Source organism: Trachemys scripta, chromosome 18, assembly GCF_013100865.1.
Source record: "Trachemys scripta elegans isolate TJP31775 chromosome 18, CAS_Tse_1.0, whole genome shotgun sequence".
Taxonomy (NCBI): domain Eukaryota; kingdom Metazoa; phylum Chordata; order Testudines; family Emydidae; genus Trachemys; species Trachemys scripta.
In genome coordinates, this window is record NC_048315.1 from 16530137 (window position 1) to 16547772 (window position 17636).

At 44.4% G+C, this 17636-nt stretch overlaps 1 protein-coding gene across 1 annotated transcript in view; it reads left to right on the forward strand.

Moving 5' to 3' along the window:
- MYBBP1A (MYB binding protein 1a) overlaps nt 1–17636 on the forward strand; it is a 79978-nt gene that overhangs the window by 32174 nt on the left and 30168 nt on the right.

Here is a 17636-nt window from a genome sequence, read left to right on the forward strand (position 1 = left end):
TCACAGGAGTGCTCACCTCGCAGCGTTGAGCGGATATTATTGTAGAAGATGCCTGATTTTTCCTTGCCTTTGAATCACTGCTTGATGCTTTGTGGGTCAGAAGCTCCTTTTATTAACTCATCATATTAGGAAATATCTGCTTCCTAATGTCAAGAGCCTGCAATTCCAAGGTTAGCCTCCTGCACCTGCCTTAAGCACCATATACCCTCCAGGCAATGCCTTCTCCTCAGCGACCCAGTTCCAGCGATCCCCTGCTTCCCAGGCCACGTAGTTCTGTGTTTAGCTGGAAAGTTCCTGTACTATGGAACTGGTTGGGTTTTTTTTCAGGTTAATTGTGTGAGCCGGGCTTTGCTATATGTGTGGTGCCTTATTGATAAAACGTGACTGGGGTGACTGCTCACTCAGGCTGCTTTACGCCCATGCGATCGAACCCGACTTTTATACCTGCAGCCGTCACTGTGACATCCGAGTGCCTCCCCTGAAAACCCCTCTAGGCCAGTGGCATAGTCTTGCTAACATTCCCTTTCTTAGCTGTAAAGTGTCTCTGGCTTAGAAACCCAGGGCCTGGAGTGACCTTACTCTGTTGCTGTTTGATCGTTAACAGCAATGGAATTAAAGCACGAAGGGCCAGATACTCCTCTCTCCTCACGCTGCCTGAGGCTGCCAGTGTAAATGAAGTTTACTCACTCCGAAAGGCCCCTGTATGCTGCCAAAGCGACCTCGGTGTAAGTGAGAATCAGACCCAAAGTGACTTTGGTGGATGAAAATGAGAACGGGTTCTGTTAATAAGCAAATTAATTAATTGAAGCACGATCTCGGTTCTGTCCCCGAGAGACTGTGCAGCCTCCCTAGCAGCGGGCTTAGTTTGTGTTACTATCTCGGCTTCTTCCATGGGGAATAACAACTTGTTCCTGTCGGGATTCCCATGGTAATGTGTGAGCTTCATTTCAAGAGTCTGTTTAGCTGAAGGACTCTTGGCTCTGGGTGCGTGGGAGGGGAGAGAACATGGGCCTGGCTACACTGTGCTGATAAAGAACAGGTGGAAAGCCTGATGGTGGGTTTTTTTTTTTTTTTTTTTTTTGGAGTCTGGAGTAGCAGCTAACTGACTGCAATCAGCCACCTGAATTACCCAGGCTGCATCCATCTCAGGACGGTTGGCTTCTTACAGTCAAAATTTGGTGTGTGAGTGAGTGATATCCTCCTCTCCTGATGCTAACTGACTTTATTTTGTCTAGGGATGAGGCCCAAAGGGGACACCCCGTCCCCTCACCTATGGGCTAGGAGGTGTGCCAGAGATGGGGGTGTGTATCCTGGGCACAGGAGGGGGCATCTGCATAGCACTTGGTGCAGTTCTGAGCTGCCCTTGGGAAACAAATGAATTAAAACAGCTCCATGGCAGATCTCACTTATACACAGCGCTATTCTGCTCCAGAATCCAGGAGGTGAAAAAGTGGAGTAAAACCATCTTTGGCTCACCCTGGACTGAGCCTAGGAATATAGGATTTGCTGGAACCGAGCTGAGGTCCATCTGGTGGAGTATCTGGTCTCGAATGTCAGATGTTATGATAAATGTCCATGCTGTGATCAGTCTGGATATTCTTGATGGCTGTATGAATGTCCTTGAATCTTGTTGAGTCCTGGGCCTCAACGACTTGAATTCCACAGAATCTAACCTCTTGTCGCTGTGAGGGGACCTTGTACTTCCTGCAGGGATATATTCAGGCTCTGTGGGGCATGCTGAAGCAGTTGGGTCTGCTGACAGGTGTTTCTCGTTAGCCTGTCAATTAACCCAGCAGGCTATCATCGGCTGGTCTGCTGCTAGGCAGAATGTCCCATCCAGAGCCTGCAGGAAGGACTCGTGCCAAAGGAGCAGGGTGAGTCAGACCTGGGTTTGGACTTTTGTGTTAATGTCTACAGTTACCTTATGGTGAAAGGGGCGTGAAGCCTGTTACCCTGGGTTAAGGGGGGTCCTCTACTGGATTTGTTCAGCTGAACCCCCAATGTGGGGAGACAACATGGCATAGTCCTGTACTTAGGATACTGGGCGTCAGGAGACGTGGGTTCTATTTCCAGCTTGGCCTCTGACCTGCTGGGTGCCCTGGGGCAAATCACTTCCCCTTTCTGCTCCTCTCCCACTGTTTGTCTGGCTTGTCTGTTGAGATTGTAAGTTCTTGAGGGCGGGGACTTTCTCTGGGGCGTGTCTGGTGCCTAGCAGAAGGGGGCCCTGCTTTTGCTGTGGGGCTTCTGGTGCTATTTTCATACCAGGAGTTAAGAGCTACTAATAATGGGTAACACCTTCTGTTTCAGTCCTAAACCTCGGTGTGTGGGGAGGGAGGTGAGAGAGGCAGACACACACACAGCAGGCTTTCTGTGTTTGTACGGGGCTTAGCACAAAGCAACTCTGACCTGGTCAGCCTCTAGGCACTAGCACCATGTTTAAATAATAATTTATAGACTCAATGCATGGCTGGGGTGTGTGTACCTTTACATGGCGTTTACAAAACCATTCCAATGGTTGGAGAGGGATCGGGTTGGGAGACCTGTCGCAGGCTCTTGAGGGAATGCTGGATAGTTTTAATGCCGCAGGCTTTGTTTAGGAAACTCCTCAGTGGAGATTAATGATGGAAGGATCTTTGAAGAGCAGAATCTATGCCAGAGGCAGAAAAAGGATGGCCCAGCGATTCAGGTGCTAGTCTAGGACTTAGAAGGCCTGGGTTCAAGACCCTGCTCTGCCACATGCTTCCACTGAGACTTGGGGCAAGTCACTTAATCTCTCTGCTCCCCATTGGTGAAGTGTGGGTAATAGTAGTATATCCTGCACAGGGGTATTGTGGGGGTAAATACATCAGATTATGAGGTGCTCATAATCACTACAGTAATGAGGGCCAAACAAGCACCTAATAAGTATGTTGCATTGACCCTCCTTATAATTACTACAGAACCGGGTCTCTCCTGGAGGGATTCGGGGGAGGGGGTTGTGGAAAATGCGGCCAGGTCTGCAGATAAAGATGCACCAGTTGAGTGAAATAAGTGGTTTTTAAACTGATTCATTTAAAATGGTGCAACTTTTTGTGTGCAAGTCACTTCTCTCCCAGGGCCTCAGTTTCCCTCCCTGTGGTAGGGCACTGATGATGCTCCTCTCCTTTGTAAAGCACTTTGAGATCTATGGAAGTAGGTGGCGTTATATTGTGGGTGGGAGCTCTGAAATCGGTAGAAACCTGGCTCAGAGGGGTTTAGCCTGCGTTGGTAAATTTGCAGACAAGCTAAACCAGTATAGCCAGTTTTAAACTGGTAGAAATGTCTGGAGCGTGGTTTGTACCAATCCATCAGTCTGTTTTGAAACCAATTCATGTTTAAACCAGTGCAACTTGTGTGAGTAGATAAGGCCTGAAATTCCATGAATGTTACTCCCATCAAAGGAAGGAATTATAGACCAGTCAGCCTAATTTAGATACCTGGCAGGAGACTGGAACAAATTATTAAACAATCAGTTAGTAAGCGCCTAGAAGACAACAGGGATATAAGGAATAGCCAGCATAATTTGTCAAGAACAAATCATGCCAAATAAACCTATTATCCTTCTTTGTCAGGGTTTCTGGCCTAGTGGTTGGGGGGAAGCAGTAGATGTGATGTATCTTGATTTTATTGAAGGCTTTTGACACAGTCCCCCATGACATTCACATAAGCAAACTAGGGAAATGTGATCTAGATGAAATTACTGTAAGGTGTGAAATTCATTGCCTTCCTGTTGGTACAGTGCTCTGAGACCCTCCGATGGAGTACAAAGCATTGACGTTTGTAGTTGGATACAGTGGTCGCATTCCGAATGCTGTTTTTCTTCTGAGCTAGCAGCAAAAGAACAGGGACTGATGCTCCAGACATGCCCATCTTCAGGCTAAAAATCTGCAAGCCATTTGAAATGAACCCCCTTCTGCTTGGTAGTGCTTGGCAGCTGATCCCTCTACAATGTCTTTCAAAGCTTCATTTCCCTTCAAGGGCTGGGGGGAGCGGGCTGTGTTTTTTACATTATAAAAACTCACAAAGGCTTAAAATCTTTAGACTCTTTGGTTAATTGCTACTCTTGCAGCACTTTCTACCATTGCCCCTGAAGCCATGTGTATAGGTCATTTAGATCTCCACTATAGTGACCTCTATGAATATGGCCTATTGCATGTTTATTGGGACGTTAATTTACTGTGCTACTGCTGCTAGCAATAGGTACTTTCTAATAAAAATTTGTTTAAACAAATTTTGGATTGCAAAGGATTATTCATGGAGCCTTTAGACCTGCTTGCATGTGTGTGTTTTCTTAGAAGTCAGAGCAATAATTACTGGAGACTATATGTTATAGGCCAGATCTTCCATAAGGCTCGGCTCGTTGGATGCAGTTCTGGGTGCTGAGCACTTGAAAATACTGCCAGGTAACCTTGATCCTGCACCCACTGAAACTAATGGCACAATTGGTGCATGATCAGGCTCATTGTTTGTATGGAAACCATCTGCATGCAATGAAGGCCTTGTCCTTACCCTTAGCGGAATGTAACCGTACTGTTTCAGATTCCTTTTTACACGTGCGTGCGCACGCACAAAGGTAGTACAAGCAGAAGTGGTAGCGAGCAGGGGGCTCTTTGATCACACGCATTAGCATAAGAAAATAATACGTCTTATGCCGCCAACGAAACTGCTTGTGTCAGACCTTTGAACTAACCTGCCGCTAATGAATTGCATCGAACTTCTGGTGCATACAGGTCTGTTGGCAGTTCCGACGCTTGCAATTAGTTAAGCAGAACGTGTGTGGCATATTGACAAACGTGGGAGGCATGCTGCTGTCTCTGCTGTTCTGTTGACTATATGGGACATTGGCTTCTAGTGCTGTCAGCCTGACAGTTTCCATGAGCACTGAACTCCCTTCTTCTCTTAAATTCTGTTTTGAAATATACATGCATGGGCTCATTTCCCTCCTACTTCCCTAATGCAAGTTGATCTTATTGCTGCAATTGTTTCCTCAGGGAACTTGACCTTCAAATTGCTTCCTTGTGCTTTGTTTCACTGCATGAAGAATTGTTTTTCAATGAACTCCTGAAAGGATTGTTTTTGCTTGTTGGGCTGCCAGAGTGTGAACAGGGGATTGAGATGTGTATTTCATCCTAGAGATAGTTGCACAACTCAGCTATATACCAAAGCTCTCCTGACCCTCAGGTGAGAAATGGCTTCCTGCTTTATTTTTAGCAATGTCAATACATTGTGTGAGTAGCTGAAGTAACATTGAGTTGAGTACCTGCCCGTGGCCTTGGATGCATCCCTCTGAAGCTATTAATGTGGTGTTTGTTAAAGACCCTTGAGCATCGTTGTGGAAAGGGCTAGAAAAGAGAAAAGTCTGATCCTTCTTTATACGATGGACCACTTGGAGGTCGTCGCAGAGATCAAGGCTCTGTGGTGCTATAGGCAATGTGCGTATACATAAGAGACTGCCTGCGATAAAGAGCTTACTATCCAAACAGGACAAAGAGAGAGTGGAAGACAAGAAGTGCTGTTTATCCCCTTTTTACTGATGGGCGAACTGAGAGAGTAAGTGATTTGTTTAAAACAAAATAGTGAGTCTGTGGCAGGGCTGGGAATGAAACCCAAATCTCTTGAGTCTCAGTCCAGTGCTTTGACTATGAGCCCAAGCTCTCTTTGGAAGGAGCAATATGCCTACCCTGGTGCTCATTTGCTGTCGTTACTCTGGGGGCTTGTGTATACGGGCACCTTTAGGGAAATACAAACGAACTGACTAAATCTGTGAAGAATGCACATCAATTAAAGCACATTTAGGGCCCACCCCCCACCCCACAGAGGGCTCTCATTCCGCCAAGGAGGATTAAACCACAGTGAACTGAAGACCACTTTATTTCTGAATGAGAACATCCATGCATGGGTTTAATGTGCTTTAACTTAGGTGTGGTAACTTCCCAGGTGTAGTTAATTCATCATAGTGCCTTGTGTTGACCAGCCCTGGGTCGGTTGCTGTCATCCAAGCAGGTGGTCTGGATTAGACGGTTGATGCATTCTGTTGAGACAGTAGGAAAATGTGTTTGGATAATTTTGGTGAGTGGTAATAGCCATTTAGGTGCATCCAAACAGAGCACTGAGCCTTTCACGAGGGTTTAGGTAATTTCCCTGCCATTTTCCAAAGTGAAACTAAGTCGAAAGTGTTTGACTGTCTCAAAAGATGCCCATGCGCGTACTCTAAATCTCCTGGTGTGAGGCAATGTCTATAGTGAAGACTTTCTTTTAAAGGCTGATCCAGTCATTTTAAGCTTTAACGAACCTTCCAATGTGGAAAGACTTTGGGCTACTGGATGATGGCTCTGTACTTGCGGTGGGGAAAAGAACCTCTTGCTCATAGCTTGAATCTACTCAGGTGGGTTTTGATGGTGGTTCAGTGGCCTGTGACATTAGTTTCTGATCTCAGTCTGTTTCCTAATGGAGAAGAGTTCATCCTGCAAAAACATCCATTACCATGGTTAGGAATAAGTCCCCTTATCAAGCGTCGCAGTGAAAAGCCGCAGGATTCCCAATCTTGAGACCTTTTTCCAGGGCTGGGGTAATGGAGTAATGCATGTTCCATGGCCTGTTTGTTTGGCAAATATTCATCATTGTGTGTGTTTGTTTAAACACAGTAACCTGGAGCCTTTGTGTTCACCTCACAATGTACCAGGTGAGGTGCAAAGGTGACTCACCTGCCTTTTCTCTGTGGAGATTAAGGATGCAGGGGTGGGCCAGGGAAGCAGAATATTTTACTTGTCCAGCAAACACAAGTTTCTTGACCTTGGGTGATTTGGCTAGAATTCTGCAAGGCCTTCAAGTAAGTGCATAGCTGACATTGAGGCTTCAATTGGCATGGAGATGGAGCTCAAAATGTTACCTTTTGTCAATATATATTCATCGCTGTTTCAAAATGCATTTTCTAAAGCAGCCCCTGATGGGAAACACTTTAAAATGTATTTAATCTAGAATATACTTTAGGCAAGTTACTGATTATTCTTGGTGTCTCCGGAGCCTCCTTTAAGAGCTCTAATGTAAATAGATAAACTTTGCAGAATCCAAGTAATTCTGTGCCAATGCTGCCTTCGCCATGAGAGTGAAAAATGATCTCTAAACCCTGCCAAAAGTGGTCTTGGCTGGGTGACAACCATGTATTTGAACAGTTTGTTTCATATGAATTTTTTAAGTTGAAAAGTAATTAAATTTTAACACGGTAAGTACAGCTAAAGAGCCGCACAGCATCAAAAGCTGGCACCCCCCTGGGTAAGCATATATTTCCGTCCATGCCTGTGATTGACAAATGAATCATTACACTAATGCACCTTACTTTGAATGAATGTTCATAGATGTTTTCCAGCAGGTGGTAGGGAGAATTTGTTACGGAATAGTTTGCATAAGCTACTATTGGTAATGAAGCAAATTTGAAACCTGCCCAGATTAGTACCGTTGCCATTTCTACTCCACCTCCTTTCCTTTTGAAATGTGACTTGAGAAGGGAGAGAGGGTGGGAGATGTTTCCCAGATCTCAATCATTTAAACCAGTCTCCATTCTCTTCTCTGCATTGTTCCAGTCACGGTACTTGCTATGTATTTCACGGGGGGAAGAGTTCTTTCACAGAGCTTCCACTAGGGGCCAGGCTCGATGCCGTGTCCTGCAGAGACAGGTGGACTGTTAGACACCTCAGTTAACTAGAGGAAGTGGTATGGTTCTTTATGCAGTGCAGTATTGCAGCAGGTGTTTATTTTTAATCATGGCAGACAATTTTTTAAGAGCAGAAGTAAAAGTATCGTAAAAGTCAAGGGTGTTTGCACTGAAACCTGATTGCAGTTTTCTGTCTGATTTCTCCCCCCCCCTCCCTTCTTTTGCTTAAAGAGAAGAGTGGTCTAGGCCAGTTGGGTGGAATTGAAGGAAAAGCTGAATTTAGGGGTTAATCCCACAGTGCTGAGCCACTGTGATCCTGATCCAGCAAAATACGTAAGCATGTGCTTAACGCTAAGCATGGGAGTAGTCCCTTTGGCTTGAGCTGGAATATTCATGTGTTGAAGGGCTTTGCTGATCGGGGCCAGAGTGCCTTGTTCCTGGCAGGATCAAGCCTTTAATTCCTAGATCTTTGAGCTGTATTGTGGATGTAGCTCTATCTCAGCCTTCCACTTCTGCAATGGAATTGTGAATTTGACACCCTATTGTTTGTATGCCTCAGGAAAACGCAAAGGAACCCGTTTTTCCCTTAGATGCTGCTGAGTCTATACATAGCCTCTGATGTTATTTGGAAACGTGTCTTGTGCCATTTTTAAATGCAATCTTCTGGCCTGAGTTGCTTTATAAGCCACTTTTATTTTCACCTATTCGACTGGGCTGATTTAAAATTTAAAAAGTACCTTATTAACCCCATTCAGGGGAGCGTGAAACATTTAAATAAGCAGGGGTTCCAGAGGAGCCAATGCATTGTTTCCATTGTGGTACATACCTGTATTCGTTACCAACTGGGGTGTGTACATGGGGTTGTGCTACATCTCAGCCATAGATGTGGCTTACTTTGTGCACTCAAACTCTCTTGGGAACGCCAGACACACCTGTGTGCGCCTCCTCTGAAAGATCATCTCACACCTGTTTTCCCCTCAATGGTGGTGCTAATTTTTTTTTTCTGGTTGCCCTGTGATGGCTCTTGAGTGGCCTGTGGCAAATGTTGATCAGAATCCATTTTCCGGTAGACAGATGTCTGCATTGCACTCCTAGAAATCTACAACTGGCACTAGCCTGTCTCAGTAGAGATGGTGAAGACAGATAGACTTGGGGGCTTGAAGCAATCTTGAGGTGGGCCCCCCACATCAGGCTTCTGTGACAAGTTGATAGGTTCTTGATGGCCAGGTGGAGAAGCGTCGTCTGCTGCTGCTGTCTGTACTCTACCTACTCTGTGGATAAAAGAGGTGAGATTAGATTATTGCTCCAGCACCTTTGGCAGATACTAGACACACGCCGTCTCTCCGGGCCAGATTTTCAGTAAGAGCTTGACTACCGTTCAGACACCCACATAAATGGACAGATTTTGGGGGTGCTGAGCTCTGTTTGAAAATATGGCCCTGTCTGTGTGTCATAACTTATTTGTTTGTGGTGGTGTAGCTGTGTTGGCCCCAGGACATTAGAGAGATGAGGTGGGTGAGGTCCTATCTTTTATTGGATCAACTTCTGCTGGTGAGAGAGACCAGCTTTTGAGCTGCACAGTCTGCATGAGGCTATCATAAAGAAGAGCTCTGTGTCACTTAAAAGCTTGGCTCCCTCACCAACCCAAGTTGATCCAATAAAATATGACTTCACCCACCTCGTTCGTCTCTGTCATTTTTATATTGCCTTAGCAAACAGAACAAAAGGATGGTCTCTGCCCCAGTTTTCTCCTCCATTTTGTTTTTTAGAGGATGTAAAATAGTCACTCCGCTAGATTCTTCATATTTGATTGCAAGATGATGGGTTTTTCTAGCAAATTCCTAGGGATAGAGGAAGTGTATTTTTTTTTCTTTTTTGTTACTCCATCAAAATGGAGGCTCTTTGTGAAATGCATTCTGGCACACCAGTTTGCGGTCCCTCTTTCCTTCAGTGTTACAGGTTACAGCTGATAACAAGAACTTTCACCAGCTTTCCTGGCTGGAGTCATTCACTGGGCTTGTAGTAGACCTATCTGTTTTCAGTGGACTATTTTGCAGTGAGTTGCAAGTCTGAGTGATTTCTTAACATACTGAATTCTATTTGCCAACTGAGGTTTTTAAGGAGCCGTGCATTTGAGATTTGAGCCGTGCATTCTGCTCCTCCTATTAAGCAAAGCCCTGTGGTCTAGTCAGTGGAAGGATAGATGTCTTTGTGGAGCCAGTGGGATACGTTTGTTTGGTTACAAGGCTATTATAACATGCTTAATAATTAAGAGTGGAGAAAACTGGGGAGGGGGTGTGTGTGACTCTTTTATGTTTGCTTATTTTGATGCCGTGGGTGACTGAATGACTGGATCATCTGGATTTAAGTAGCATAGATGGTACAGAACGTTTTATGGTTTTTAGGATCAAATCCTGTTCCATTCAAGTCGCTGGTAGTTTTGCCTTTGCCTTGAATGGGACCAGCATCAGACCCTAGGAGAGAAATCACTGCTTTGCTCTCAGATTTGTATGTAGCTACTAGTCTGCTTGCTGCTTTCCTTTCACATACTGCAAAGACGAACACGGCAGGGAGAGCATATGTGCAGTGTTGACTCTCTTTTCTTGGCGTTTGATGGGTGGAGGAAGTTTAGATTCTTACCACCTGCGACGAGAGATTGTTGTGTAGCCTTGACTACCCCATCCTAAACAGGACCTGGAATGCGTTGCTGATGGCCACCGTTGAAGGAAGGATGGAGGCTGTAATACAGACAGACCCACCAGGTACAGCAATTCCTGTCCATGGTTGCTAGCTTTGGTGGAACTGCTGTGGTGGGTGCAACTGGAAAATAATGTCTCTCCTATTTTGCCAATGAAGATGCTGTTAGGACCCAGTCTTGCAACTTGTGTGAGTAGTTACTGACCACACTTACACACGCCATCCTCTTGACATCCGTAATAACAATAATGCCGAGCTGTTATAGAACGCTTTTATCCGCAGATCCAAATGCCTTACAGAGTGTCGTTATCCTGGTGTTAGAGATGGGGGAAACTGAGGCACAGCGCACTGATGTGACTTGCCCAAGATACCCCACCCAGCCAGTGCCAGAGACCCCCGTTCTCCCATGTCCTAATCCAGTGCTCTATCCACTATGCAACACTACCTCCCTTGTAACGTTCCTTCCAGTACTAAGGATTGTGGGATTGTCTTAATTGATGAAACTGCAATATGTGCTCCAGTGCTTTTGCTTCCCAGACAGCAGCTTTACTGGTGTGATTTTTTTTTTATTTTAATAGTTTGAATGTTAAACTTCAAAACTGATACTTGAGTGAATCTGAATTTTAATTTTTCATTATCTGGCTGGTAAGCGTTCTTGAGAGAGATGAAAAGCTCTGTCCATCAATTGCAAAGTCACGATTCTCATTGAGTGAATTGGGGAATACAACTGAAAGAGAGTGCATGGGCAAAATGATAATTAGGAGTTTTTTTCCTTCCCCTTTTGCATGTATATTGGTCTTAAATCTCTGATGATTTGGCACTAGCAAGGTCTTAATGCAGTAGCCTCATTATGAATCGCCTTGAAATAAACACTGGCACATGCCTCTTTGAATTATGGAAAGGCAGCATTTTGGACCAGGGGGAGCCATCCCGTTCAGGAATTGTTTGGAGGAGAATTTATTGCAGGACACAGGCTTTCTTAGGCATGCAGATGACTTTGGGCACATGAGATGTTCCATGGAGTTTGATGGAGATTACTCGGGTGTGTAAAGTTACTTATGTGCCTCAGTGTTAGCAGGATCAGGTCCTTTGTTTCTCAGGAAGAAGAGAAGACTGGGTAAGGAGGGAAGTGGTTGCTAACTCTTTATTATGAGGCTTATGATATTTGACCTTTTTTTCCTAAAGCCCCAGCTATTGCAGTATTCCATGAGGATCTCTGCTTGCATTTAAAATCTAAAGGTTCTAGGGCTCACAGCTGGGGACAAATCACAAGTTTTTTCTTTTTAATTTTGTTTTTGGAGGATGACTCATGGTTTTTGAACACTTGAGCTGTTGGCAAAGGTGAAAGCACCCAACTAGACCCTTCACGGGGTGGACCAGCTGTGAATGTACAGCATAGCGTATATTTACAGTTCCAACGCTCTTTGTTAACAGCCCAGTCCTGTAGTGAGAGGCTGTAACTAGAGCGAGAGACTGTATACCTGCACGTGCGAGTTCTGGTCCCAGCTCTGCCACTAGTTCACCATATGACCTTGTGCAAGTCACTTAATCTTTCTGCCATCAGTATATTCTCTCTCTTCCCCCCCCCCCCCACCTAACCCCCCTTAAATTTTAGGATAAGAAGATACTGACTTCTGGTGAGGTGAATATTAAGAATGATTGGCCCTTCTGCTTCAATCAATATTTATCTCAAGGGAAAATAAATCTTTATGTTCAACAAAACAAGAAGTCAATATATGGATTGTTACATCTATTCTGATTAACTTCATCAGACATTTTGGATTGGAGGGAGGGCAAAGGGGATCAGTGTGGATTTTCTTTTCAGAAGTGATTTTATCAATAGCATCTGCCCAGGAATCTATGGTGAAAGAGAAGCAAAAAAATGAAAAGTCCCCTGAAATATTTGAATTTTGCAGGGCCTGGTGCCTGACGATGTGTTGAATTACTAAATAGCCAATGTACTCTGAAAAGTGCCTGGACGGGGGGTAGGCACCTGCTGTATTAGGAATATCTGCTGACTTTAAAAAAAACAAAAATGGTAAAATACTATTTCTGTTACTGAACTCCTGTTAGCTCGGCAGTGACAACTCAGCTACAGGAGAGGCAGCTGGATTCTGTTCCATTGTGTGTTCATGGTGGTTTACTGAGTTCTGATCAGCTACACCTGTGCCCGTGGGACTGCACAGGTGTAACTGAGAACCTGATCAGCAGAACCCCATTTACTTGTAAATATTTAGTGAATATTTTTCATCTGAAATTGCTGGGAGAGCCTGACCGTGGGACTCCACAATGCCCTTTCTAGGCCTGGTTTGCCGTTGAATGGCCCTTGAAGTCCTCGGAGGGCGATGTTACACACTGTGAGTGGCAGAGGGAGAGCGCTGCATGTACCTTGCCCGTGTTGGCGAAATAATTACATTTTTCAGAGGCACCTAAATTAGACAGTGCTTTGGGGGTCTGATTTGGGCTCCGGTGTCTGGGAACAAGCAAAGCACCTTGCTCTCCTGTGTTCAGCAGAGCATTAATATTATATGAATGGGAGATTTTTTTTTTAATGGCATTTAATTCTATTTCTAATGTAATTTTGTGTAAGCTTGTAGTGAAGCTCTGCTCAAAGACACTAAGTCTGGTCTGATACTTCAGACCTGAGACGATGCAGAGAACACATCAGGAGCTTAAATATTTGCTAATGCTTCATAGCAAACTTTCAAGGGCATTTGTGCTTCTTACTATTATCCACATTTATAAGGCATCTATTACTGCATATTGTGTTCTGTGTTTCTTCTCCTGTTGTAGTTGTGTTTTGTTTTGTTGGGCGATAACTATCATTGCTGTACCACAGCAGTATGGACTACAGCTGTCATGGTGTTTAAAGTAATAGCTGTACTCAGAGCTTCCTACTTTCCTGGTTCCCTGTCATCCTTTAGTAGCTGTGGGCCCTCTCAAATTCATTACTCAGGCAGTGCAGGGATCTCACGCTGGCAAAAAGACCATTCTTTGCCTGGGTTTGCCTTTGGAAGCCAGCCTGTCTGTGGGGACAGGAATTCCTCTTTCTATGGAGATTTAAACATTAAATTGAGACTTCGTATTGCATCCAAATGTTTGTACCTTTCTGCATGGGAGCAGCACTTGAAAAATCCACTCTCTAGCAGGGAACGAATGGAGTTGCTCTGATCAATGTGGGGGGCCCCAGGTCATCAATTACTCTAGAAGCTAAACTTTAATTTAAACAGAATATCTTCTAGTCTTTGTGGTTGTGAAGAAAGCCTTCTGAGTGTAAATGGATGCAGTGTGGTCTGCCTGTGTCTGCAGACAAACTGCTGCAGTACCTCAGTAGCTGCTCAGAACTCTGCTAGGGGCTGGTGTGTACTACAAAAGTTAAGGATGTTTTTTTTCCCCCCTGATGGAGCTTATATTGTCATAACTGTAGTGTGGACACAGTAGTAGCAGTTAAAGGTGCCTTATATTGGTATCGCTTATTCCCCTTCCTGAACCAGAATAAGCTGCATCAGTATAAGCGCTTTTATACCAGTAAAATTGCATGTACACTAGGGGGACTTGTACTCCTTTATCTATACCAGTATAGTTCAAAGTGACAGAACAGCGTAGTGTAGACAAGTCCTAAGTAGCAGCAGAGTGAAAATACCCGGGGGGCAGTGGTGAAAGAACTTAGACCTTGACACTGCTGTCACTGAGCAGAGGAAGGGGGGGGGGGGGGGGGAGAGAGAATCCCAACAAAACAGGGATTGGGGGAGGGATAGAATGGTGGCGATCTCTTCCTCCTTCCAGCAGGTTCTGGAGTGGGTAGAAGAAACTGAAAGATCCTTATCTCTTTCAGCAGCTTTTGGGGAATGAAGTTTCAGATCCATAAAAATGTGAAAGATGGCACCTCCGAAGCTGAGTCCGGGGTAGAAACACCAGTGCCTTTTCCCTGGCCAACAGCTGGCAATACCAGAATTCTCTTACCAGTCATTGCCCTGAACCTCACTGGTCTCTCTTAACTGGTTTAACTCTGCCAAATGGGGTTAGTTCTCCATCTAACAGGTGTCTGGTTATCTGGGTTTGTTTTTCCCCGAGTCCTGCAGCATTGTGAGCTAGTGATTGGGTGTTAAAACTGCAGATGAATCCTGCAGAGTTGGGTTTTTTTGTTTTTGTTTTTGTTTTTCATTAGGAAGAGGAATCATTGGGACTGGGTGTTACAGCTGTTCATAAGGACAAGGAAAGCTTTGTGTTTACTAAACATTGTTTAACTTGCTTTAAAGACAAGCTTGGGAGGGAGGTAGAGACTGTTGGTATCAGAAAAAAACAATTGACTTAAAAAACATCCATTGATAGTTTGCTCACGCAAGGAGACGCCACACAGATATTCCACATATTGTAGGAGCAAAATGTATCTAGTATGTGATGGGCTTATTTTTAATGTGCTAATAAGCAAGCCATTGTCAATTATATAAAGGATCTTAGAGTGGAAGGCATCCAGCTGCTTCTCAGGAATCGGCATTATTATTATTATTATTATTGTTATTGTTATTTTTTAGATGTGGCAGGTACTGTCTGCTTTGGATAATGCAGGGTTGCAGTGTAGAATTGCTCATTCTGAAACCGTGGTAGTGCTTTAAATCATAAAAGTGTAAAGATCTAGGAGTGTATTGGGTGAGATTTCCTTACTTGTCAAAGGTGGTAAAATGTGATGATAAAAGTGCCACTTAAATGCTTCATGTATGGTGATTAAACCAAACTGCAAAATTCTACTCACCCATCCAGCTGCGACAGTAACCTTTTTAAACTGGTGAGTAAAGTATCAATTCCCTCACCCCCCCCCCCCCCCCTTGCACTAAATTTTTGGCAAGGAGAATTTTGTTCTTGGGCTTGTAAGTTTTTCCATTGGATTAATCAGTGCTGCTTCTCGAGCAAATGACCAGCCCTTTGGTGTGCTTTAGTGAGAGTGGATTTTGTAAAATGTTATATAATGGGCAGTTATGTCAGGTTTAGTGCTTCACAGAATAAGCTTCTGGCCTCTGAGGTCAGAAATGAATTCCTCCTCCGACCCATGTACATCACTGCACAATGTCCTTGGTGCTTTTTATGGGATTTTATTTTTTATTTTTTTTTTTAATTTTTCTAAACTACCACTGCAGCATTTCGCATTGGCCATTCCTGGAGGAATGTGTAATTCAGACCAAAATACATAACTCAGAGGAGATTAGACTGAGGTTGTGTCTACACTTAAACAGCTACAGCGACGCCAGTGTAGCGCTTCAGTGTAGACACTCACTACAGTGACGGAATTCTTCCGTTGACCTAGTGGTATCTACCCCAGGACTTAGGTCAGCTAAACTTCATCGCTCGGGGGCGGTATTTTTTCACACCCGAATGACGTAGCTAGGTTGACCTAACTTTGTAGGAGGAGATCTGGCTTTAATCCCTGGCTCTTCTACACACTCCTCCCTGTATGACCTTAGGCAAGTCACTTCAGCTCTTCCAGGCAGAGATTGTGTCTGGCACTAGAAAAAGGAAGGGTGGGGGGAAGGTTCAGAGAAGGGCAACTAAAATGATTAAAGGTTTGGAGCGGGTCCCATATGAGGAGGGATTAAAGAGGCTAGGACTCTTCAGCTTGGAAAAGAGGAGACTAAGGGGGGATATGATAGAGGTATATAAAATCATGAGTGATGTGGAGAAAGTAGATAAGGAAAAGTTATTTACTTATCCCCATAATACAAGAACTAGGGGTCACCAAATGAAATTAATAGGCAGCAGGTTTAAAACAAATAAAAGGAAGTTCTTCTTCACACAGCGCACAGTCAACTTGTGGAACTCCTTACCTGAGGAGGTTGTGAAGGCTAGGACTATAATGGCGTTTAAAAGAGAACTGGATAAATTCATGGAGGTTAAGTCCATTAATGGCTATTAGCCAGGATGGGTAAGGAATGGTGTCCCTAGACTCTGTTTGTCAGAGGGTGGAGATGGATGGCAGGAGAGAGATCACTTGATCATTACCTGTTAGGTTCACTCCGTCTGGGGCACCTGGCATTGGCCACTGTCAGTAGATAGGATACTGGGCTAGATGGACCTTTGGTCTGACCTAGTACGGCCGTTCTTATTTTTTTATGTAATGCATGTATTCAGCACCTAGTCCAATGGAGCTCTGATCTCTATTGGGGCTTCTTGGCCTACTGTAGGCTAGCAGAGAATAGAATGGCTGAAAGCCTGTCGAATGCATTAGGGACTGCAGTTACCGGGACGTGTTGCTTGTAGGAGATGAGGTCTCAGCTGACACTGATCTGAGATGGGAGATGCCTGGCTTCTGGGGGCCCAGTTGCAATTATCAAGTGTGCATTCTTAAAAGGTGGACATGATTGAAACTATGATAAAAAAGTGTCTCAGAAAGAGCATTTCTGCATTGCTGCCCTGATCCAAAGTAGACAGCACTTGCATTATTATTATTAAGACACAGCACATTCTCCCAGAAGTGGTTGGATACTTCCATTCTAAACCCCTTTAAATAGCCCCCAAATAAGGTTCTTAGGCTGTCTGGATTCTGTTTGCCTTGCACCAGTAATGCTGAAACAGGATATCTCAGTTGTAGCTCTAGGTTGGAGAAAGCTAATGGTGGTGGCTTCTTAGTCAACTGTTTTATCTCTAAGCTTTTGAATTGGAAAGTGGCTCTTTCTCAAGCCTGTCTTTGAAGGAGTTGTTGCTACCCGAGTGTTTTTTCATTGGCCACAGGAGTTGGATCTCATTTTGGAGCCCACAGGACAGTTCTCCATGGCCCTGATCCAGGAATGCATTCTTAATCAGGAGAGCACTTAAGTGGATGCTTATGTCTTATCAAAGTTAATGGAACTGAAGCACATACCTCAAGATAACTATAACAAGGAGTCTGGTGGCTCCTTGTTGTTTTTGTAGATACAGACTAACACGGCTACCCCTGATACAAGATAACTATGTACTTATGTGCTACATTGAACAGGAATGGACCTAACCATGTACTTAAGTGCTTTCCTAGAGCAAGGCCTGTATCGTAACATCAGCAGTCTTGAAGACACCAAGGTCTGAATGGGCTGTATAATCCCCCAGTAACCCTGCAGTGATCTATGCAGGCATGCTTGGAAGGACGGGATAGGGGGAAGTTTGCACTGCTGCTGCTCATTCACCGTACTTCCTCCGTCTCCAGGGTTGTGAGTCTGTACTCTCATTCTTGGTTTTTAATTTTTTTGTTTCACATTTTGCTTGCTATAATCTGCTGCTGGTCAATCAGTGGCCCATCCTTGTG